The 26,479-nt window shown below is 35.4% G+C and overlaps 6 non-coding genes across 6 annotated transcripts; all 6 read left to right on the plus strand.

Annotated features, from left to right (window-relative positions):
* Positions 1-1,453: 1,453 nt before the first annotated feature.
* TRNAC-GCA (transfer RNA cysteine (anticodon GCA)) lies at positions 1,454-1,525 on the plus strand. The gene has a single exon. It is a non-coding gene; the product is annotated as a tRNA-Cys (tRNA).
* Positions 1,526-8,666: 7,141 nt separating this feature from the next.
* TRNAC-GCA (transfer RNA cysteine (anticodon GCA)) lies at positions 8,667-8,738 on the plus strand. The gene has a single exon. It is a non-coding gene; the product is annotated as a tRNA-Cys (tRNA).
* A 2,733-nt stretch (positions 8,739-11,471) lies between these two features.
* Positions 11,472-11,543, plus strand: TRNAC-GCA (transfer RNA cysteine (anticodon GCA)). The gene has a single exon. It is a non-coding gene; the product is annotated as a tRNA-Cys (tRNA).
* Positions 11,544-13,325: 1,782 nt separating this feature from the next.
* Positions 13,326-13,397, plus strand: TRNAC-GCA (transfer RNA cysteine (anticodon GCA)). The gene has a single exon. It is a non-coding gene; the product is annotated as a tRNA-Cys (tRNA).
* A 10,325-nt stretch (positions 13,398-23,722) lies between these two features.
* TRNAC-GCA (transfer RNA cysteine (anticodon GCA)) lies at positions 23,723-23,794 on the plus strand. Its single transcript has one exon. It is a non-coding gene; the product is annotated as a tRNA-Cys (tRNA).
* An 882-nt stretch (positions 23,795-24,676) lies between these two features.
* On the plus strand, positions 24,677-24,748 carry TRNAC-GCA (transfer RNA cysteine (anticodon GCA)). Its single transcript has one exon. It is a non-coding gene; the product is annotated as a tRNA-Cys (tRNA).
* Positions 24,749-26,479: the final 1,731 nt, after the last annotated feature.

Here is a 26,479-nt window from a genome sequence, read left to right on the forward strand (position 1 = left end):
TAATTAAATACATTGAAGTAAACATTTACAATCTTAGCATTTTATGTAATGAGCAACACATTTCTACATTTGAAATACTCCTGATCCTCACCTGAAACATAGGGTAAACACCATTAAGCTGTTTAGGATTTCTTCATATGATACAAGCTGTGTTTTACATTCACCCAAGTTCTACTGGTGATATGACCAGTTTAAAACAGTCCATTGGAAGCTCATATGAATGTTATAAAACTGTGGTGGAAACCAATAATATGCCCTTAATGAAATGTATTAATTTGTACAGATGACCAGAAGTGCACTGATGTCATGAGTTCTACAAGTTCCATAAAGTCACCCACTCTATCACCTTTTTAAAAAAGGGCAGTTTTCAACATTGAAGGGTTTATGTCAGTGGTAGAGAGTAGGAGTGTAGTTCAAGAAATCCCTGTTTCATAACCATATACTCTCTTCAATAGATCCTGTTAAAATGTTTTTCAACCCAATGCACTGCAAGAAACAATAGGATATATCATCATTTCACATACAAAACAATGAACAATTGGGTTTAACTATGCTCTTAGCACAACATCAACAAACTGCAGTAGAGAAGCAGTTACATTTTGCAGAATTTGTGCATTTGACAAAAGATTTTTTTTCCGTGTTCCAAGATCTACATGTGATACGAAATGTATGAATTCTTGCAATGGAAACCTCACTGTATTGTACCAAGGCAGATAAAGGACATCCTTCGCACCCCATATACATATACAAGCTGTGTTTTACATTCACCCAAGTTCTACTGGTGATATTTTCAGTTTGAAATAGTCCATTGGAAGCTCATATGAATGTTATAAAACTGTGGTGGAAACCAATAATATGCCCTTAATGAAATGTATTAATTTGTACAGATGACCAAAAGTGCACTGATGTCATTAGTTCTACAAGTTCCATACAGTCACCCACTCTATCACCTTTTTAAAAAAGGGCAGTTTTCAACATTGAAGGGTTTATGTCAGTGGTAGAGCGTAGGAGTGTAGTTCAAGAAGTCCCTGTTTCATAACCATATACCCTCTTCAATAGATCCTGTTATAATGTTTTTCAACCCAATGCACTGTAAGAAACAATAGGATATTTCATCATTTCATATACAAAACAATGAACAATTTGGTTTAACTATGCTCTTAGCACAACATCAACAAACTGGAGTAGAGAAGCAGTTACATTTTGCAGAATTTGTGCATTTGACAAAAGATTTTTTTTCCATGTTCCAAGATCTACATGTGATACGAAATGTATGAATTCTTGCAATGGAAACCTCACTGTATTTTACCAAGGCAGATAAAGGACATCTTTTGTACCCCTTATACTTATAAGGAGGGTTTGGTGGCTGAAAATGCATTGCTTTGATGGTGATTGCATGTTGCTTCCACTTTGTACATATTACTGAATAAATAAAGGTGAACATTTCAGAAATGGGGGTATAGCTCAGTGGTAGAGCATTTGACTGCAGATCAGGAGGTCCCTAGTTCAAATCTGGGTGTCCCCTTGTTCAACAGTTTTACCTGTAGAAATATTTTTTTAATTAAATAAATTGAAGAAAACATTTACAATCTTAGCATTTTATGTAATGAGCAACACATTTCTACATTTGAAATACTCCTGATCATCTCCTGAAACATAGGGTAAACACCATTAAGATGTTTAGGATTTCTTCATATGATACAAGCTGTGCTTTACATTCACCCAAGTTCTACTGGTGATATGATCAGTTTGAACTATTCCATTGGAAGCTCATATGAATGTTATAAAACTGTGGTGGAAACCAATAATATGCCCTTAATGAAATGTATTAATTTGTACTGCTGACCAGTAGTGCTCTGATGTCATTAGTTCTACAAGTTCCGTAGAGTCACCCAGTCTATCACCTTTTTAAAAAAGGGCAGTTTTCAACATTGAAGGGATTATGTCAGTGGTAGAGCGTAGGAGTGTAGTTCAAGAAGTCCCTGTTTCATAACCATATACCCTCTTCAATAGATCCTGTTAAAATGTTTTTCAACCCAATGCCTGTAAGAAACACTAGGATATATCATCATTTCATATACAAAACAATGAACAATTGGGTTTAACTATGCTCTTAGCACAAAATCACCAAACTGCAGTAGAGAAACAGTTACATTTTGCAGAATGTGTGCATTTGACACAAGTTTTTTTTCCATGTTCCAAGATCTACATGTGATACGAAATGTATGAATTCTTGCAATGGAAACCTCACTGTATTTTACCAAGGCAGATAAAGGACATCTTTTGTACCCCTTATACTTATAAGGAGGGTTTGGTGGCTGAAAATGCATTGCCTTGATGGTGATTGCATGTTGCTTCCACTTTGTACATAATACTGAATAAATAAAGGTGAACATTTCAGAAATGTGGGTATAGCTCAGGGGTAGAGCATTTCACTGCAGATCAAAAGGTCCCTAGTTCAAATCTGGGTGCCCCCTTGTCCAACTATTTTACCTCTAGAAAAAAACATTTACAATCTTATCATTTGATGTAATGAGCAACACATTTCTACATTTGAAATACTCCTGATCATCACCTGAAACATAGGGTAAACACCATTACGCTGTTTAGGATTTCTTCATATGATACAAGCTGTGTTTTACATTCACCCAAGTTCTACTGGTGATATTATCAGTTTGAAATGGTCCATTGGAAGCTCATATGATTGTTATAAAACTGTGGTGGAAACCAATAAAATGCCCTTAATGAAATGTATTAATTTGTACAGATGACCAGAAGTGCACTGATGTCATTAGTTCTACAAGTTCCATACAGTCACCCACTCTATCACCTTTTTAAAAAAGGGCAGTTTTCAACATTCAAGGGTTTATGTCAGTGGTAGAGCGTAGGAGTGTAGTTCAAGAAGTCCCTGTTTCATAACCATATACCCTCTTCAATAGATCCTGTTAAAATGTTTTTCAACCCAATGCACTGTAAGAAACAATAGGATATATCATCATTTCATATACAAAACAATGAACAATTGGGTTTAACTATGCTCTTAGCACAAAATCAACAAACTGCAGTAGAGAAGCAGTTACATTTTGCAGAATTTGTGCATTTGACAAAAGATTTCCTTTCCATGTTCCAAGATCTACATGTGATACGAAATGTATGAATTCTTGCAATGGAAACCTCACTGTATTTTACCAAGGCAGATAAAGGACATCCGCCCCACCCCATATACATATAAGGAGGGTTTGGGGCTGAAAATGCATTGCTTTGATGTTGATTGCATGTTGCTTGCACTTTGTACATATTACTGAATTAATAAAGGTGAATTTTTCAGAACAGGGCGTATAGCTCAGTGGTAGAGCATTTGACTGCAGATCAAGAAGTCCCTAGTTCAAATCTGGGTGCCCCCTTGTTCAAGTGTTTACCTGTAGAAAAAAACATTTACAATCTTAGCATTTGATGTAATGAGCAACACATTTTTACATTTGAAATACTCCTGATCATCTCCTGAAATTTAGGGTAAACACCATGAAACTGTTTAGGATTTCTTCATATGATACAAGCTGTGTTTTACATTCACCCAAGTTCTACTGGTGATATTATCAGTTTGAAATAGTCCATTGGAAGCTCATATGAATGTTATAAAACTGTGGTGGAAACCAATAATATGCCCTTAAAGAAATGTATTAATTTGTACAGCTGACCAGAAGTGCACTGATGTCATTAGTTCTACAAGTTCCATACAGTCACCCACTCTATCACCTTTTTAAAAAATGGCAGTTTTCAACATTCAAGGGTTTATGTCAGTGGTAGAGCGTAGGAGTGTAGTTCAAGAAGTCCTGTTTCATAACCATATACCCTCTTCAATAGATCCTGTTAAAATGTTTTTCAACCCAATGCACTGTAAGAAACAATAGGATATATCATAATTTCATATACAAAACAATGAACAATTGGGTTTAACTATGCTCTTAGCACAAAATCACCAAACTGCAGTAGAGAAACAGTTACATTTTGCAGAATGTGTGCATTTGACAAAAGATTTTTTTCCATGTTCCAAGATCTACATGTGATACGAAATGTATGAATTCTTGCAATGGAAACCTCACTGTATTTTACCAAGGCAGTTAAAGGACATCTTTTGTACCCCTTATACTTATAAGGAGGGTTTGGTGGCTGAAAATGCATTGCTTTGATGGTGATTGCATGTTGCTTCCACTTTGTACATATTGCTGAATAAGTAAAGGTGAACATTTCAGAAATGGGGTTATAGCTCAGGGATAGAGCATTTCACTGCAGATCAAGAGGTCCCTAGTTCAAATCTGGGTGCCCCCTTATCCAACTATTTTACCTGTAGAAATATCTTTTTAATTAAATAAATTGAAGTAAACATTTACAATCTTAGCTTTTTATGTAATGAGCAACACATTTCTACATTTGAAATACTCCTGATCATCACCTGAAACATAGGGTAAACACCATTAAGATGGTTAGGATTTCTTCATATGATACAAGCTGTGCTTTACATTCACCCAAGTTCTACTGGTGATATGATCAGTTTGAACTATTCCATTGGAAGCTCATATGAATGTTATAAAACTGTGGTGGAAACCAATAATATGCCCTTAATGAAATGTATTACTTTGTACTGCTGACCAGAAGTGCTCTGATGTCATTAGTTCTACAAGTTCCGTAGAGTCACCCAGTCTATCACCTTTTTAAAAAAGGGCAGTTTTCAACATTGAAGGGATTATGTCAGTGGTAGAGCGTAGGAGTGTAGTTCAAGAAGTCCCTGTTTCATAACCATATACCCTCTTCAATAGATCCTGTTAAAATGTTTTTCAACCCAGTGCACTGTAAGAAACACTAGGATATATCATCATTTCATATACAAAACAATGAACAATTGGGTTTAACTATGCTCTTAGCACAAAATCACCAAACTGCAGTAGAGAAACAGTTACATTTTGCAGAATGTGTGCATTTGACAAAAGTTTTTTTTCCATGTTCCAAGATCTACATGTGATACGAAATGTATGAATTCTTGCAATGGAAACCTCACTGTATTTTACCAAGGCAGATAAAGGACATCTTTTGTACCCCTTATACTTATAAGGAGGGTTTGGTGGCTGAAAATGCATTGCTTTGATGGTGATTGCATGTTGCTTCCACTTTGTACATATTACTGAATAAATAAAGGTGAACATTTCAGAAATGCGGGTATAGCTCAGTGGTAGAGCATTTGACTGCAGATCAGGAGGTCCCTAGTTCAAATCTGGGTGTCCCCTTGTTCAACAGTTTTACCTGTAGAAATATTTTTTTAATTAAATAAATTGAAGAAAACATTTACAATCTTAGCATTTTATGTAATGAGCAACACATCTCTACATTTGAAATACTCCTGAAACATAGGGTAAACACCATGAAACTGTTTAGGATTTCTTCATATGATACAAGCTGTGTTTTACATTCACCCAAGTTCTACTGGTTATATTATCAGTTTGAAATAGTCCATTGGAAGCTCATATGAATGTTATAAAACTGTTGTGGAAACCAATAATATGCCCTTAATTAAATGTATTAATTTGTACAGCTGACCAGAAGTGCACTGATGTCATTAGTTCTACAAGTTCCATACAGTCACCCACTCTATCACCTTTTTAAAAAAGGGCAGTTTTCAGCATTCAAGGGTTTAACTGAGTGGTAGAGCATAGGAGTGCAGTTCAAGAAGTCCCTGTTTCATAACCATATACCCTCGTCAATAGATCATGTTAAAATGTTTTTCAACCCAATGCACTGTAAGAAACAATAAGATATATCATCATTTCATATACAAAACAATGAACAATTGGGTTTAACTATACTCTTAGCACAAAATCAACAAACTGCAGTAGAGAAGCAGTTACGTTTTGCAGAATTTGTGCATTTGACAAAAGTTTTTTTTCCATGTTCCAAGATCTACATGTGATACGAAATGTATGAATTCTTGCAATGGAAACCTCACTGTATTTTACCAAGGCAGATAAAGGACATCTTTTGTATCCCTTATACTTATAAGGAGGGTTTGGTGGCTGAAAATGCATTGCTTTGATGGTGATTGTATGTTGCTTCCACTTTATACATATTACTGAATAAATAAAGGTGAACATTTCAGAAATGGGGTTATAGCTCAGTGGTAGAGCATTTGACTGCAGATCAAGAGGTCCCTAGTTCAAATATGGGTCCCCCCTTGTTCAACTGTTTTACCTGTAGAAATATTTTTTAATTAAATAAATTGAAAACATTTACAATCTTAGCATTTTATGTAATGAGCAACATATTTCTACATTTGAAATACTCCTGATCATCTCCTGAAACATAGAGTAAACACAATGAAACTGTTTAGGATTTCTTCATATGATACAAGCTGTGTTTTACATTCACCCAAGTTCTACTGGTGATATTATCAGTTTGAAATAGTCCATTGGAAGCTCATATGAATGTTATAAAACTGTGGTGGAAACCAATAATATGCCCTTAATGAAATGTATTAATTTGTACAGCTGACCAGAAGTGCACTGATGTCATTAGTTCTACAAGTTCCATACAGTCACCCACTCTATCACCTTTTTAAAAAAGGGCAGTTTTCAGCATTCAAGGGTTTATGTCAGTGGTAGAGCGTGGGAGTGCTTTTCAAATTTCAAGAAGTTCCTGTTTCATAACCATATACCCCCTTCAATAGATCGTGTTAAAATGTTTTTCAACCCAATGCACTGTAAGAAACAATAGGATATATCATCATTTCATATACAAAACAATGAACAATTGGGTTTAACTATGCTCTTAGCACAAAATCAACAAACTGCAGTAGAGAAGCAGTTACATTTTGCAGAATTTGTGCATTTGACAAAAGATTTTTTTTCCATGTTCCAAGATCTACATGTGATACGAAATGTATGAATTCTTGCAATGGAAACCTCACTGTATTTTACCAAGGCAGATAAAGGACATCCTTCGCACCCCATATACTTATAAGGAAGGTTTGGTGGCTGAAAATGCATTGCATTGATGGTGATTGCATGTTGCTTCCACTTTGTACATATTACTGAATAAATAAAAGTGAACATTTCAAAAATGGGGGTATAGCTCAGGGGTAGAGCATTTCACTGCAGATCAAAAGGTCCCTAGTTCAAATATGGGTGCCCCTTGTCCAACTGTTTTACCTGTAGAAATATTTTTTTAATTAAATACATTGAAGTAAACATTTACAATCTTAGCATTTTATGTAATGAGCAACACATTTCTACATTTGAAATACTCCTGATCATCACCTGAAACATAGGGTAAACACCATTAAGCTGTTTAGGATTTCTTCATATGATACAAGCTGTGTTTTACATTCACCCAAGTTCTACTGGTGATATGACCAGTTTAAAACAGTCCATTGGAAGCTCATATGAATGTTATAAAACTGTGGTGGAAACCAATAATATGCCCTTAATGAAATGTATTAATTTGTACAGATGACCAGAAGTGCACTGATGTCATTAGTTCTACAAGTTCCATAAAGTCACCCACTCTATCACCTTTTTAAAAAAGGGCAGTTTTCAACATTGAAGGGTTTATGTCAGTGGTAGAGAGTAGGAGTGTAGTTCAAGAAATCCCTGTTTCATAACCATATACTCTCTTCAATAGATCCTGTTAAAATGTTTTTCAACCCAATGCACTGCAAGAAACAATAGGATATATCATCATTTCACATACAAAACAATGAACAATTGGGTTTAACTATGCTCTTAGCACAACATCAACAAACTGCAGTAGAGAAGCAGTTACATTTTGCAGAATTTGTGCATTTGACAAAAGATTTTTTTTCCGTGTTCCAAGATCTACATGTGATACGAAATGTATGAATTCTTGCAATGGAAACCTCACTGTATTGTACCAAGGCAGATAAAGGACATCCTTCGCACCCCATATACATATACAAGCTGTGTTTTACATTCACCCAAGTTCTACTGGTGATATTTTCAGTTTGAAATAGTCCATTGGAAGCTCATATGAATGTTATAAAACTGTGGTGGAAACCAATAATATGCCCTTAATGAAATGTATTAATTTGTACAGATGACCAAAAGTGCACTGATGTCATTAGTTCTACAAGTTCCATACAGTCACCCACTCTATCACCTTTTTAAAAAAGGGCAGTTTTCAACATTGAAGGGTTTATGTCAGTGGTAGAGCGTAGGAGTGTAGTTCAAGAAGTCCCTGTTTTATAACCATATACCCTCTTCAATAGATCCTGTTATAATGTTTTTCAACCCAATGCACTGTAAGAAACAATAGGATATATCATCATTTCATATACAAAACAATGAACAATTTGGTTTAACTATGCTCTTAGCACAACATCAACAAACTGGAGTAGAGAAGCAGTTACATTTTGCAGAATTTGTGCATTTGACAAAAGATTTTTTTTCCATGTTCCAAGATCTACATGTGATACGAAATGTATGAATTCTTGCAATGGAAACCTCACTGTATTTTACCAAGGCAGATAAAGGACATCTTTTGTACCCCTTATACTTATAAGGAGGGTTTGGTGGCTGAAAATGCATTGCTTTGATGGTGATTGCATGTTGCTTCCACTTTGTACATATTACTGAATAAATGAAGGTGAACATTTCAGAAATGGGGGTATAGCTCAGTGGTAGAGCATTTGACTGCAGATCAGGAGGTCCCTAGTTCAAATCTGGGTGTCCCCTTGTTCAACAGTTTTACCTGTAGAAATATTTTTTTAATTAAATAAATTGAAGAAAACATTTACAATCTTAGCATTTTATGTAATGAGCAACACATTTCTACATTTGAAATACTCCTGATCATCTCCTGAAACATAGGGTAAACACCATTAAGATGTTTAGGATTTCTTCATATGATACAAGCTGTGCTTTACATTCACCCAAGTTCTACTGGTGATATGATCAGTTTGAACTATTCCATTGGAAGCTCATATGAATGTTATAAAACTGTGGTGGAAACCAATAATATGCCCTTAATGAAATGTATTAATTTGTACTGCTGACCAGTAGTGCTCTGATGTCATTAGTTCTACAAGTTCCGTAGAGTCACCCAGTCTATCACCTTTTTAAAAAAGGGCAGTTTTCAACATTGAAGGGATTATGTCAGTGGTAGAGCGTAGGAGTGTAGTTCAAGAAGTCCCTGTTTCATAACCATATACCCTCTTCAATAGATCCTGTTAACATGTTTTTCAACCCAATGCACTGTAAGAAACACTAGGATATATCATCATTTCATATACAAAACAATGAACAATTGGGTTTAACTATGCTCTTAGCACAAAATCACCAAACTGCAGTAGAGAAACAGTTACATTTTGCAGAATGTGTGCATTTGACACAAGTTTTTTTTCCATGTTCCAAGATCTACATGTGATACGAAATGTATGAATTCTTGCAATGGAAACCTCACTGTATTTTACCAAGGCAGATAAAGGACATCTTTTGTACCCCTTATACTTATAAGGAGGGTTTGGTGGCTGAAAATGCATTGCTTTGATGGTGATTGCATGTTGCTTCCACTTTGTACATAATACTGAATAAATAAAGGTGAACATTTCAGAAATGTGGGTATAGCTCAGGGGTAGAGCATTTCACTGCAGATCAAAAGGTCCCTAGTTCAAATCTGGGTGCCCCCTTGTCCAACTATTTTACCTCTAGAAAAAAACATTTACAATCTTATCATTTGATGTAATGAGCAACACATTTCTACATTTGAAATACTCCTGATCATCACCTGAAACATAGGGTAAACACCATTACGCTGTTTAGGATTTCTTCATATGATACAAGCTGTGTTTTACATTCACCCAAGTTCTACTGGTGATATTATCAGTTTGAAATGGTCCATTGGAAGCTCATATGAATGTTATAAAACTGTGGTGGAAACCAATAAAATGCCCTTAATGAAATGTATTAATTTGTACAGATGACCAGAAGTGCACTGATGTCATTAGTTCTACAAGTTCCATACAGTCACCCACTCTATCACCTTTTTAAAAAAGGGCAGTTTTCAACATTCAAGGGTTTATGTCAGTGGTAGAGCGTAGGAGTGTAGTTCAAGAAGTCCCTGTTTCATAACCATATACCCTCTTCAATAGATCCTGTTAAAATGTTTTTCAACCCAATGCACTGTAAGAAACAATAGGATATATCATCATTTCATATACAAAACAATGAACAATTGGGTTTAACTATGCTCTTAGCACAAAATCAACAAACTGCAGTAGAGAAGCAGTTACATTTTGCAGAATTTGTGCATTTGACAAAAGATTTCCTTTCCATGTTCCAAGATCTACATGTGATACGAAATGTATGAATTCTTGCAATGGAAACCTCACTGTATTTTACCAAGGCAGATAAAGGACATCCGCCCCACCCCATATACATATAAGGAGGGTTTGGGGCTGAAAATGCATTGCTTTTATGTTGATTGCATGTTGCTTGCACTTTGTACATATTACTGAATTAATAAAGGTGAATTTTTCAGAACAGGGCGTATAGCTCAGTGGTAGAGCATTTGACTGCAGATCAAGAAGTCCCTAGTTCAAATCTGGGTGCCCCCTTGTTCAAGTGTTTACCTGTAGAAAAAAACATTTACAATCTTAGCATTTGATGTAATGAGCAACACATTTTTACATTTGAAATACTCCTGATCATCTCCTGAAATTTAGGGTAAACACCATGAAACTGTTTAGGATTTCTTCATATGATACAAGCTGTGTTTTACATTCACCCAAGTTCTACTGGTGATATTATCAGTTTGAAATAGTCCATTGGAAGCTCATATGAATGTTATAAAACTGTGGTGGAAACCAATAATATGCCCTTAAAGAAATGTATTAATTTGTACAGCTGACCAGAAGTGCACTGATGTCATTAGTTCTACAAGTTCCATACAGTCACCCACTCTATCACCTTTTTAAAAAATGGCAGTTTTCAACATTCAAGGGTTTATGTCAGTGGTAGAGCGTAGGAGTTTAGTTCAAGAAGTCCTGTTTCATAACCATATACCCTCTTCAATAGATCCTGTTAAAATGTTTTTCAACCCAATGCACTGTAAGAAACAATAGGATATATCATAATTTCATATACAAAACAATGAACAATTGGGTTTAACTATGCTCTTAGCACAAAATCAACAAACTGCAGTAGAGAAGCAGTTACATTTTGCAGAATGTGTGCATTTGACAAAAGATTTTTTTCCATGTTCCAAGATCTACATGTGATACGAAATGTATGAATTCTTGCAATGGAAACCTCACTGTATTTTACCAAGGCAGATAAAGTACATCCTTTGCACCCCATATACTTATAAGGAGGGTTTGGTGGCTGAAATTGCATTACTTTGATGGTGATTGCATGTTGCTTGCACTTAGTACATATTACTGAATTAATAAAGGTAAACTTTTCAGAATTGGGGGTATAGCTCAGTGGTAGAGCATTTGACTGCAGATCAAGAGGTCTCTAGTTCAAGTCTGGGTGCCCCCTTGTTCATCTGTTTTACCTGTAGAAAAAAACATTTACAATCTTAGCATTTTATGTAATGAGCAACACATTTCTACATTTGAAATACTCCTGATCATCTCCTTACACATAGGGTAAACACTATGAAACTGTTTAGGATTTCCTCATATGATACAAGCTGTGTTTTACATTCACCCAAGTTCTACTGGTGATATTTTCAGTTTGAAATAGTCCATTGGAAGCTCATATGAATGTTATAAAACTGTGGTGGAAACCAATAATATGCCCTTAATGAAATGTATTAATTTGTACAGCTGACCAGAAGTGCACTGATGTCATTAGTTTTGCAAGTTCCATACAGTCACCCACTCTATCACCATTTTAAAAAAAGGGCAGTTTTCAGCATTCAAGGGTTTAACTCAGTGGTAGAGCGTAGGAGTACAGTTCAAGAAATCCCTGTTTCATAACCATACACCCTCGTCAATAGATCCTGTTAAAATCTTTTTCAACCCAATGTACTGTAAGAAACAAAAGGATATATCATCATTTAAATAAAAAACAATGAACAATTGGGTTTAACTATGCTCTTAGCACAAAATCAACAAACTGCAGTAGAGAAGCAGTTACGTTTTGCAGAATTTGTGCATTTGACGAAAGTTTTTTTTTCCATGTTCCAAGATCTACATGTGATACGAAATGTATGAATTCTTGCAATGGAAACCTCACTGTATTTTACCAAGGCAGATAAAGGACATCTTTTGTACCCCTTATACTTATAAGGAGGGTTTGGTGGCTGAAAATGCATTGCTTTGAGGTGATTGCATGTTGCTTCCACTTTGTACATATTACTGAATAAGTAAAGGTGAACATTTCAGAAATGGGGTTATAGCTCAGGGATAGAGCATTTCACTGCAGATCAAGAGGTCCCTAGTTCAAATCTGGGTGCCCCCTTGTCCAACTGTTTTACCTGTAGAAAAAAACATTTACAATCTTAGCATTTGATGTAATGAGCAACACATTTCTACATTTGAAATACTCCTGATCATCACCTGAAACATAGGGTAAACACCATTACGCTGTTTAGGATTTCTTCATATGATACAAGCTGTGTTTTACATTCACCCAAGTTCTACTGGTGATATGATTAGTTTCAAATAGTCCATTGGAAGCTCATATGAATGTTATAAAACTGTGGTGGAAACCAATAATATGCCCTTAATGAAATGTATTAATTTGTACAGCTGACCAGAAGTGCACTGATGTCATTAGTTCTACAAGTTCCATACAGTCACCCACTCTATCAACTTTTTAGAAAAGGGCAGTTTTCAGCATTCAAGGGTTTATGTCAGTGGTAGAGCGTGGGAGTGCTTTTCAAGAAGTCCCTGTTTCATAACCATATACCCTCTTCAATAGATCCTGTTAAAATGTTTTTCAACCCAATGCACTGTAAGAAACAATAGGATATATCATCATTTCATATACAAAAAAATGAACAATTGGGTTTAACTATGCGCTTAGCACAAAATCAACAAACTGCAGTAGAGAAGCAGTTACATTTTGCAGAATTTGTGCATTTGACAAAAGGTTTTTTTTCCAATTTCCAAGATCTACATGTGATACGAAATGTATGAATTCTTGCAATGGAAACCTCACTGTATTTTACCAAGGTAGATAAAGGACATCCTTCGCACCCCATATACTTATAAGGAGGGTTTGGTGGCTGAAAATGCATTGCTTTGATGGTGATTGCATGTTGCTTGCACTTTGTACATATTACTGAATTAATAAGGGGAAATTTTCAGAACTGGGAGTATAGCTCAGTGGTAGAGCATTTGACTGCAGATCAAGAGGTCCCTGGTTCAAATCTGGGTGCCCCCTTGTTCAACTGTTTTACCTGTAGAAAAAAACATTTACAATCTTAGCATTTTATGTAATGAGCAACACATTTCTACATTTGAAATACTCCTGATCATCTCCTTAAACATAGGGTAAACACCATGAAACTGTTTAGGATTTCCTCATATGATACAAGCTGTGTTTTACATTCACCCAAGTTCTACTGGTGATATTATCAGTTTGAAATAGTCCATTGGAAGCTCATATGAATGTTATAAAACTGTGGTGGAAACCAATAAAATGCTCTTAATGAAATGTATTAATTTGTACAGATGACCAGAAGTGCACTGATGTCATTAGTTCTACAAGTTCCATACAGTCACCCACTCTATCACCTTTTTAAAAAAGGGCAGTTTTCAACATTGAAGGGTTTATGTCAGTGGTAGAGCGTAGGAGTGTAGTTCAAGAAGTCCCTGTTTCATAACCATATACCCTCTTCAATAGATCCTGTTAAAATGTTTTTCAACCCAATGCACTGTAAGAAACAATAAGATATATCATCATTTCATATACAAAACAATGAACAATTGGGTTTAACTATGCTCTTAGCACAAGATCAACAAAATGCAGTAGAGAAACAGTTACGTTTTGCAGAATGTGTGCATTTGACAAACATTTTTTTTCCATGTTCCAAGATCTACATGTGATACGAAATGTATGAATTAATGCAATGGAAACATCACTGTATTTTACCAAGGCAGATAAAGGACATCTTTTGTACCCCATATACTTATAATGAAGGTTTGGTGGCTGAAAATGAATTGCTTTGATGGTGATTGCATGTTGCTTCCACTTTGTACATATTACTGAATAAATAAAGGGGAACATTTCAGAAATGGGGTTATAGCTCAGGGGTAGAGCATTTCACTGCAGATCAATAGGTCCCTACTTCAAATCTGGGTGCCCCCTTGTCCAACTGTTTTACCTGTAGAAATATTTATCAATTAAATAAATTGAAGTAAACATTTACAATCTTAGCATTTTATGTAATGAGCAACACTTTTCTACATTTGAAAATCTCCTGATCATCACCTGAAACATAGGGTAAACACCATTAAGCTGTTTAGGATTTCTTCATATGATACACGCTGTGTTTTACATTCACCCAAGTTCTACTGGTGATATGATCAGTTTGAAATGGTCCATTGGAAGCTCATATGAAAACTGTGGTGGAAACCAATAATGTGCCCTTAATGAAATGTATTAATTTGTACAGCTGACCAGAAGTGCACTGATGTCATTAGTTCTACATGTTCCATAGAGTCACCCACTCTATCACCTTTTTAAAAAAGGGCAGTTTTCAACATTGAAGGGTTTATGTCAGTGGTAGAGCGTAGGAGTGTAGTTCAAGAAGTCCCTGTTTCATAACCATATACCCTCTTCAATAGATACTGTTAAAATGTTTTTCAACCCAATGTACAGTAAGAAACAATAGGATATATCATCATTGCATATACAAAACAATGAACAATTGGGTTTAACTATGCTCTTAGCACAAGATCAACAAACTGCAGTAGAGAAGCAGTTACATTTTGCAGAATCTGTGCATTTGACAAAAGATTTTTTTTCCATGTTCCAAGATCTACATATGATACGAAATGTATGAATTCTTGCAATGGAAACCTCACTGTATTTTACCAAGGCAGATAAAGGACATCCTTCGCACCCCTGATACTTATAAGGAGGGTTTGGTGGCTGAACATGCATTGCTTTGATGGTGATTGCATGTTGCTTCCACTTTGTACATATTACTGAATAAATAAAGGTGATCATTTCAGAAATGGGGGTATAGCTCAGGGGTGGAGCATTTCACTGTAGATCAAAAGGTCCCTAGTTCGAATCTGGATGCCCCCTTGTCCTACTGTTTTACCTGTAGAAAAAAACATTTACAATCTTAGCATTTGATGTATTGAGCAACACATTTCTACATTTGAAATACTCCTGATCATCACCTGAAACTTGGGTAAACACCATTAAGCTGTTTAGGATTTCTTCATATGATACAAGCTGTGTTTTACATTCACCCAAGTTCTATTGGTGATATGATTAGTTTGAAATAGTCCATTGGAAGCTCATATGAATGTTATAAAACGGTGGTGGAAACCAATAATATGCCCTTAATGAAATGTATTAATTTGTACAGCTGACCAGAAGTGCACTGATGTCATTAGTTCTACAAGTTCCATACAGTCACCCACTCTATCACCTTTTTAAAAAAGGGCAGTTTTCAGCATTCTAGGGTTTATGTCAGTGGTAGAGCGTAGGAGTGCTTTTCAAGAAGTCCCTGTTTCATAACCATATACCCTCTTCAATAGATCCTGTTAAAATGTTTTTCAACCCAATGCACTGTAAGAAACGATAGGATATATCATCATTTCATATACAAAACAATGAACAATTGGGTTTAACTATGCGCTTAGCACAAAATCAACAAACTGCAGTAGAGAAGCAGTTACATTTTGCAGAATTTGTGCATTTGACAAAAGATTTTTTTTCCATGTTCCAAGATCTACATGTGATACGAATGTATGAATTCTTGCAATGGAAACCTCACTGTATTTTACCAAGGCAGATAAAGGACATCCTTTGCACCCCATATACTTATAAGGAGGGTTTGGTGGCTGAAAATGCATTGCTTTGATGGTGATTGCATGTTGCTTGCACTTTGTACATATTACTGAATTAATAAAGGTGAACTTTTCAGAACTGGGAGTACAGCTCAGTGGTAGAGCATTTGACTGCAGATCAAGAGGTCCCTAGTTCAAATCTGGGTGCCCCCTTGTTCAACTGTTTTATCCAATAGAAAAAAACATTTACAATCTTAGCATTTGATGTAATGAGCAACACATTTCTACATTTGAAATACTCCTGATCATCACCTGAAACATAGAATAAACATCATTAAGCTGTTTAGGATTACTTCATATGATACAAGCTGTGTTTTACATTCACCCAAGTTCTACTGGTGATATTATCAGTTTGAAATAGTCCATTGGAAGCTCATATGAATGTTATAAAACTGTAGTGGAAACCAATAATATGCCCTTAATGAAATGTATTAATTTGTACAGCTGACCAGAAGTGCACTGATGTCATTAGTTCTACAAGTTCCATAGAGTCACCCACTCTATCACCTTTTTAAAAAAGGGCAGTTTTCAGCATTCAAGGGTTTAACTCAGTGGTAGAGCGTAGGAGTACAGTTCAAGAAGTTCCTGTTTCATAACCATATACCCTCATCAATAGATCCTGTTAAAATGTTTTTTTCAACCCACTGCATTGTAAGAAACAATAGGATATATCATCATTTCATATAAAAAACAATGAACAATTGGGTTTAACTATGCTCTTAGCACAAAATACACAAACTGCAGTAGAGAAGCAGTTACTTTTTGCAGAATTTGTGCATTTGACAAACGTTTTTTTTTCCATGTTCCAAGATCTACATGTGATACGAAATGTATGAATTCTTGCAATGGAAACCTCACTGTATTTTACCAAGGCAGATAAAGGACATCTTTTGTACCCCGTATACATATAATGAAGGTTTGGTGGCTGAAAATGAATTGCTTAGATGGTGATTGCATGTTGCTTCCACTTTGTACATATTACTGAATAAATAAAGGTGAACATTTCAGAAATGGGGTTATAGCTCAGGGTAGAGCATTTCACTGCAGATAAAGAGGTCCCTAGTTCAAATCGGGGTGCCCCCTTGTCCAACTGTTTTACCTGTAGAAATATTTATCGATTAAATAAATTGAAGAAAACATTTACAATCTTAGCATTTTATGTAATGAGCAACACATTTCTACATTTGAAATACTCCTGATCATCTCCTGAAACATAGGGTAAACACCATGAAACTGTTTAGGATTTCTTCAAATGAATCAAGCTGCGTTTTACATTCACCCAAGTTCTACTGGTGATATTATCAGTTTGAAATAGTCCATTGGAAGCTCATATGAATGTTATAAAACTGTGGTGGAAAGCAATAATATGCCCTTAATGAAATGTATTAATTTGTACAGCTGACCAGAAGTGCACTGATGTCATTAGTTCTACAAGTTCCATAGAGTCACCCACTCTATCACCTTTTTAAAAAAGGGCAGTTTTCAACATTGAAGGGTTTATGTCAGTAGTAGAGCGTAGGAGTGTAGTTCAAGAAGTCCCTGTTTCATAACCATATACCCTCTTCAATAGATCCTGTTAAAATGTTTTTCAACCCAATGCACTTTAAGAAACAATAGGATATATCATCATTTCATATACAAAACAATGAACAATTGGGTTTAACTCTGCTCTTAGCACAAAATCAATAAACTGCAGTAGAGAAGCAGTTACATTTTGCAGAATTTGTGCATTTGACAAAAGATTTTTTTTCCATGTTTCAAGATCTACATGTGATACGAAATGTATGAATTCTTGCAATGGAAACCTCACTGTATTTTACCAAGGCAGATAAAGGACATCCTTCGCACCCCATATACTTATAAGGAGGGTTTGGTGGCTGAAAATGCATTGCTTTGATGGTGATTGCATGTTGCTTGCACTTTGTACTTTTTACTGAATTAATAAAGGTAAACATTTCAGAACTTGGGGTATAGCTCAGTGGTAGAGCATGTGACTGCAGATCAAGAGATCCCTAGTTCAAATCTGGGTGCAACCTTGTTCAACTCTTTTACCTGTAGAAATATTTTTTTAATTAAATAAATTGAAGAAAACATTTACAATCTTAGCATTTTATGTAATGAGCAACAAATTTCTACATTTGAAATACTCCTGATCATCTCTTGAAACATAGGGTAAACACCATTAAGCTGTTTAGGATTAATTCTACTGATACAAGCTGTCTTTTACATTCACCCAAGTTCTACTGGTGATATGATCAGTTTGAAATAGTCCATTGGAAGCTCATATGAATGTTATAAAACTGTGGTGGAAACCAATAATATGCCCTTAATGAAATGTATTAATTTGTACAGCTGACCGGACGTGCACTGATGTCATTAGTTCTACAAGTTCCATACAGTCACCCACTCTATCACCTTTTTAAAAAAATGGCAGTTTTCAACATTCAAGGGTTTATGTCAGTGGTAGAGCGTAGGAGTGTAGTTCAAGAAGTCCCTGTTTCATAACCATATACCCTCTTCAATAGATCCTGTTAAAATGTTTTTCAACCCAATGCACTGTAAGAAACAATAGGATATATCATCATTTCATATACAAAACAATGAACAATTGAGTTTAACTATGCTCTTAGCACAAAATCAACAAACTGCAGTAGAGAAGCAGTTACATTTTGCAGAATTTATGCATTGTCAAAAGATTTTTTTCCATGTTCCAAGATCTACATGTGCTACGAAATGTATGAATTCTTGCAATGGAAACCTCACTGTATTTTACCAAGGCAGATAAAGGACATCCTTTGCACCCCATATACTTATAAGGAGGGTTTGGTGGCTGAAAATGCATTTCTTTGATGGTGATTGCATGTTGCTTGCACTTTGTACTTTTTACTGAATTAATAAAGGTGAACATTTCAGAACTTGGGGTATAGCTCAGTGGTAGAGCATGTGACTGCAGATCAAGAGATCCCTAGTTCAAATCTGGGTGCAACCTTGTTCAACTCTTTTACCTGTAGACATATTTTTTTAATTAAATAAATTGAAGAAAACATTTACAATCTTAGCATTTTATGTAATGAGCAACAAATTTCTACATTTGAAATACTCCTGATCATCTCTTGAAACATAGGGTAAACACCATTAAGCTGTTTAGGATTAATTCTACTGATACAAGCTGTCTTTTACATTCACCCAAGTTCTACTGGTGATATGATCAGTTTGAAATAGTCCATTGGAAGCTCATATGAATGTAATAAAACTGTGGTGGAAACCAATAATATGCCCTTAATGAAATGTATTAATTTGTACAGCTGACCGGACGTGCACTGATGTCATTAGTTCTAAAAGTTCCATACAGTCAACCACTCTATCACCTTTTTAAAAAAATGGCAGTTTTCAACATTCAAGGGTTTATGTCAGTGGTAGAGCGTAGGAGTGTAGTTCAAGAAGTCCCTGTTTCATAACCATATACCCTCTTCAATAGATCCTGTTAAAATGTTTTTCAACCCAATGCACTGTAAGAAACAATAGGATATATCATCATTTCATATACAAAACAATGAACAATTGAGTTTAACTATGCTCTTAGCACAAAATCAACAAACTGCAGTAGAGAAGCAGTTACATTTTGCAGAATTTATGCATTGTCAAAAGATTTTTTTCCATGTTCCAAGATCTACATGTGCTACGAAATGTATGAATTCTTGCAATGGAAACCTCACTGTATTTTACCAAGGCAGATAAAGGACATCCTTTGCACCCCATATACTTATAAGGAGGGTTTGGTGGCTGAAAATGCATTGCTTTGATGGTGATTGCATGTTGCTTGCACTTTGTAAATATTACTGACTTAATAAAGGTGAACTTTTCAGAACTGGGTTTATAGCTCAGTGGTAAAGCATTTGACTGCAGATCAAGAGGTCCCTAGTTCAAATCTGGGTGCAACCTTGTTCAACTGTTGTACCTGTAGAAATATCTTTTTAATTAAATAAATTGAAGAAAACATTTGCAATCTTAGCATTTTATGTAATGAGCAACACATTTCTACATTTGAAATACTCCTGATCATCTCCTGAAACATAGAGTAAACACCATGAAACTGTTTAGGATTTCTTCATATGATACAAGCTGTGTTTTAAATTCACCCAAGTTCTACTGGTGAAATTATCAGTTTGAAATAGTCCATTGGAAGCTCATATGAATGTTATAAAACTGCGGTGGAAAGCAATAATATGCCCTTAATGAAATGTATTAATTTGTACAGCTGACCAGAAGTGCACTGATGTCATTAGTTCTACAAGTTCCATACAGTCACCCACTCTATCACCTTTTTAAAAAAGGGCAGTTTTCAGCATTCAAGGGTTTAACTCAGTGGTAGAGCGTAGGAGTGTAGTTCAAGAAGTCCCTGTTTCATAACCATATACCCTCTTCAATAGATCCTGTTAAAATGTTTTTCAACCCAATGCACTGTAAGAAACAATAGGATATATCATCATTTCATATACAAAACAATGAACAATTGGGTTTAACTATGCTCTTAGCACAAAATCAACAAACTGCAGTAGAGAAGCAGTTACATTTTGCAGAATGTGTGCATTTGACAAAAGATTTTTTTTCCATGTTCCAAGATCTACATGTGATACGAAATGTATGAATTCTTGCAATGGAAACCTCACTGTATTTTACCAAGGCAGATAAAGGACATCCTTCGCACCCCATATACTTATAAGGAGGGTTTGGTGGCTGAAAATGCATTGCTTTGATGGTGATTGCATGTTGCTTGCACTTTGTACTTTTTACTGATTTAATAAAGGTGAACATTTCAGAACTTGGGGTATAGCTCAGTGGTAGAGCATGTGACTGCAGATCAAGAGGTCCCTAGTTCTAATCTGGGTGCAACCTTGTTCAACTGTTTTACCTGTAGAAATATTTTTTTAATTAAATAAATTGAAGAAAACATTTACAATCTTAGCATTTTATGTAATGAGCAACACATGTCTACATTTGAAATACTCCTGATCATCTCCTGAAACATAGGGTAAACACCATTAAGCTGTTTAGGATTTCTTCATATGATACAAGCTGTGTTTTAAATTCACCAAAGTTCTACTGGTGATATGATCAGTTTGAAATAGTCCATTGGAAGCTCATATGAATGTTATAAAACTGTGGTGGAAACCAATAATATGCCCTTAATGAAATGTATTAATTTGTACAGCTGACCAGAAGTGCACTGATGTCATTAGTTCTACAAGTTCCATACAGTCTCCCACTCTATCACCTTTTTATAAAGGGCAGTTTTCAACATTGAAGGGTTTATGTCAGTGGTAGAGCGTAAGAGTGTAGTTCAAGAAGTCCCTGTTTCATAACCATATACCCTCTTCAATAGATCCTGTTAAAATGTGTTTCAACCCAATGCACTGTAAGAAACAATAGGATATATCATCATTTCATATACAAAACAATGAACAATTGGGTTTAACTATGCTCTTAGCACAGCATCAACAAACTGCAGTAGAGAAGCAGTTACATTTTGCAGAATTTGTGCATTTGACAAAAGATTTTTTTTCCATGTTCCAAGATCTACATGTGATACGAAATGTTTGAATTCTTGCAATGGAAACCTCACTGTATTTTACCAAGGCAGATAAAGGACATCCTTCGCACCCCTTATACTTATAAGGAGGGTTTGGTGTCTGAACATGCATTGCTTTGATGGTGATTGCATGTTGCTTCCACTTTGTACATATTACTGTATAAATAAAGGGAAACATTTCAGAAATGGGGGTATAGCTCAGGGGTAGAGCATTTCACGGCAGATAAAAAGGTCCCTAGTTCAAATCTGGGTGCCCCTTGTCCAACTGTTTTACCTGTAGAAATATTTTTTTAATTAAATAAATTGAAGTAAACATTTACAATCTTAGCATTTTATGTAATGAGCAACACATGTCTACATTTGAAATACTCCTGATCATCTCCTGAAACATAGGGTAAACACCATTAAGCTGTTTAGGATTTCTTCTACTGATACAAGCTGTATTTTACATTCACCCAAGTTCTACTGGTGATATGATTAGTTTGAAATAGTCCATTGGAAGCTCATATGAATGTTATAAAACTGTGGTGGAAACCAATAATATGCCCTTAATGAAATATATTAATTTGTACAGCTGACCAGAATTGCACTGATGTCATTAGTTCTACAAGTTCCATACAGTCTCCCACTCTATCACCTTTTTATAAAGGGCAGTTTTCAACATTGAAGGGTTTATGTCAGTGGTAGAGCGTAAGAGTGTAGTTCAAGAAGTCCCTATTTCAGAACCATATACCCTCTTCAATAGATCCTGTTAAAATGTGTTTCAACCCAATGCACTGTAAGAAACAATAGGACATATCATCATTTCATATACAAAACAATGAACAATTGGGTTTAACTATGCTCTTAGCACAACATCAACAAACTGCAGTAGAGAAGCAGTTACATTTTGCAGAATTTGTGCATTTGACAAAAGATTTTTTTTCCATGTTCCAAGATCTACATGTGATACGAAATGTTTGAATTCTTGCAATGGAAACCTCACTGTATTTTACCAAGGCAGATAAAGGACATCCTTCGCACCCCTTATACTTATAAGGAGGGTTTGGTGTCTGAACATGCATTGCTTTGATGGTGATTGCATGTTGCTTCCACTTTGTACATATTACTGTATAAATAAAGGGAAACATTTCAGAAATGGGGGTATAGCTCAGGGGTAGAGCATTTCACGGCAGATAAAAAGGTCCCTAGTTCAAATCTGGGTGCCCCTTGTCCAACTGTTTTACCTGTAGAATTTTTTTTTTAATTAAATAAATTGAAGTAAACATTTACAATCTTAGCATTGTATGTAATGAGCAACACATTTCTACATTTGAAATACTCCTGATCATCACCTGAAACATAGGGTAAACACCATTAAGCTGTTTAGGATTTCTTCATATGATACAAGCTGTGTTTCACATTCACCCAAGCTCTACTGGTGATATTATTAGTTTGAAATAGTCCATTGGAAGCTCATATGAATGTTATAAAACTGTGGTGGAAACCAATAATATGCCCTTAATGAAATGTATTAATTTGTGCAGCTGACCAGAAGTGCACTCATGTCATTAGTTCTACAAGTTCCATACAGTCACCCACTCTATCACCTTTTTAAAAAAGGGCAGTTTTCAGCATTCAAGGGTTTATGTCAGTGGTAGAGCGTAGGAGTGCTTTTCAAGAAGTCCCTGTTTCACAACCATATACCCTCTTCAATAGATCCTGTTAAAATGTTTTTCAACTCAATGCACTGTAAGAAACAATAGGATATATCATCATTTCCTATACAAAACAATGAACAATTGGGTATAACTATGCTCTTAGCACAACATCAACAAACTGCAGTAGAGAAGCAGTTACGTTTTGCAGAATTTGTGCATTTGTCAAAAGTTTTTTTCCATGTTCCAAGATCTACATCTGATACGAAATGTATGAATTCTTGCAATGGAAACCTCACTGTATTTTACCAAGGCAGATAAAGGACATCTTTTGTACCCCTTATACTTATAAGGAGGGTTTGGTGGCTGAAAAGGCATTGCTTTGATGGTGATTGCATGTTGCTTGCACTTTGTACATATTACTGAATAAATAAAGGTGAAAGTTTAAGAACTGGGGGTATAGCTCAGTGGTAGAGCATTTGACTGCAGATCAAGCAGTCCCTAGTTCAAATCTGGGTGCCCCCTTTTCCAACTGTTTTACCTGTAGAAATATTTTTTTAATTAAATAAATTGAAGAAAACATTTACAATCTTAGAATTTTATGTAATGAGCAACACATTTCTACATTTGAAATACTCCTGATCATCTCCTGTAACATAGGGTAAACATCATAAAACTATTAAGGATTTCTTTGTATGATACAAGCTGTGTTTTACTTTCACCCAAGTTCTAGTGGTGATATTATCAGTTTGAAATAGTCCATTGGAAGCTCATATGAATGTTATAAAACTGTGGTGGAAACCAATAATATGCCCTTAATGAAATGTATTAATTTTTACAGCTGACCAGAAGTGCACTGATGTCATTAGTTCTACAAGTTCCATACAGTCACCCACTCTATCACCTTTTTTAAAAAGGGCAGTTTTCAGCATTCAAGGGTTTATGTCAGTGGTAGGGCGTAGGAGTGCTTTTCAAGAAGTCCCTGTTTCATAACCATATACCCTCTTCAATAGATCCTGTTAAAATGTTTTTCAACCCAATTCACTCTAAGAAACAATAGGATATATCATCATTTCATATATAAAACAATGAACAATAGGGTTTAACTATGCTCTTAGCACAACATCAACAAACTGCAGTAGAGAAGCAGTTACATTTTGCAGAATTTGTGCATTTGACAAAAGATTTTTTTTCCATGTTCCAAGATCTACATGTGATATGAAATGTATGAATTCTTGCAATGGAAACCTCACTGTATTTTACCAAGGCAGATAAAGGACATCCTTCGCACCCCATATACTTATAAGGAGGGTTTGGTGGCTGAAAATGCATTGCTTTGATGGTGATTGCATGTTGCTTGCACTTTGTACATATTACTGAATTAATAAAGGTCCACTTTTCAGAACGGGGGGTATAGCTCAGTGGTAGAGCATTTGACTGCAGATCAAGAGGTCCCTAGTTCAAATCTGGGTGCCCCCTTGTTCAATTGTTTTACCTGTAGAAATATTTTTTTAATTAAATAAATTGAAGAAAACATTTACAATCTTAACATTTTATGTAATGAGCAACACATTTCTACATTTGAAATACTCCTGATCATCTCCTGAAACATAGGGTAAACACCATGAAACTGTTCAGGATTTCTTCATATGAATCAAGCTGTGTTTTACATTCACCCGAGTTCTACTGGTGATATTATCAGTTTGAAATAGTCCATTGGAAGCTCATATGAATGTTATAAAACTGTGGTGGAAAGCAATAATATGCCCTTAATGAAATGTATTAATTTGTACAGCTGACCAGAAGTGCACTGATGTCATTAGTTCTACAAGTTCCATAGAGTCACCCACTCTATCACCTTTTTAAAAAAGGGCAGTTTTCAACATTGAAGGGTTTATGTCAGTAGTAGAGCGTAGGAGCGTAGTTCAAGAAGTCCCTGTTTCATAACCATATACCCTCTTCAATAGATCCTGTTAAAATGTGTTTCAACCCAATGCACTGTAAGAAACAATAGGATATATCATAATTTCATATACAAAACAATGAACTATTGGGTTTAACTATGCTCTTAGCACAAAATCAACAAACTGCAGTAGAGAAGCAGTTACATTTTGCAGAATGTGTGCATTTGACAAAATATTTTTTTTCCATGTTCCAAGATCTACATGTGATACGAAATGTATGAATTCTTGCAATGGAAACCTCACTGTATTTTACCAAGGCAGATAAAGGACATCCTTCGCACCCCTTATACTTATAAGGAGGGTTTGGTGGCTGAACATGCATTGCTTTGATGGTGATTGCATGTTGCTTCCACTTTGTACATATTACTGTATACATAAAGGGAAACATTTCAGAAATGGGGGTATAGCTCAGGGGTAGAGCATTTCACGGCAGATCAAAAGGTCCCTAGTTCAAATCTGGGTGCCCCTTGTCCAACTGTTTTACCTGTAGAAATATTTTTTTAATTAAATAAATTGAAGTAAACATTTCCAATCTTAGCATTTTATGTAATGAGCAACACATTTCTACATTTGAAATACTCCTGATCATCACCTGAAACATAGGGTAAACACCATTAAGCTGTTTAGGATTTCTTCATATGATAGAAGCTGTGTTTTACATTCACCCAAGCTCTACTGGTGATATGATTAGTTTGAAATAGTCCATTGGAAGCTCATATGAATGTTATAAAACTGTGGTGGAAACCAATAATATGCCCTTAATGAAATGTATTAATTTGTGCAGCTGACCAGAAGTGCACTCATGTCATTAGTTCTACAAGTTCCATACAGTCACCCACTCTATCACCTTTTTAAAAAAGGGCAGTTTTCAGCATTCAAGGGTTTATGTCAGTGGTAGGGCGTAGGAGTGCTTTTCAAGAAGTCCCTGTTTCATAACCATATACCCTCTTCAATAGATCCTGTTAAAATGTTTTTCAACCCAATGCACGGTAAGAAACAATAGGATATATCATCATTTCCTATACAAAACAATGAACAATTGGGTATAACTATGCTCTTAGCACAACATCAACAAACTGCAGTAGAGAAGCAGTTACGTTTTGCAGAATTTGTGCATTTGTCAAAAGTTTTTTTTCCATGTTCCAAGATCTACATCTGATACAAAATGTATGAATTCTTGCAATGGAAACCTCACTGTATTTTACCAAGGCAGATAAAGGACATCCTTTGCACCCCATATACTTAT

This window comes from Ambystoma mexicanum, unplaced genomic scaffold, assembly GCF_040938575.1.
Source record: "Ambystoma mexicanum isolate Mex_15411 unplaced genomic scaffold, UKY_AmexF1_1 Mex_scaf66, whole genome shotgun sequence".
Classification (NCBI taxonomy): Eukaryota; Metazoa; Chordata; class Amphibia; order Caudata; family Ambystomatidae; genus Ambystoma; species Ambystoma mexicanum.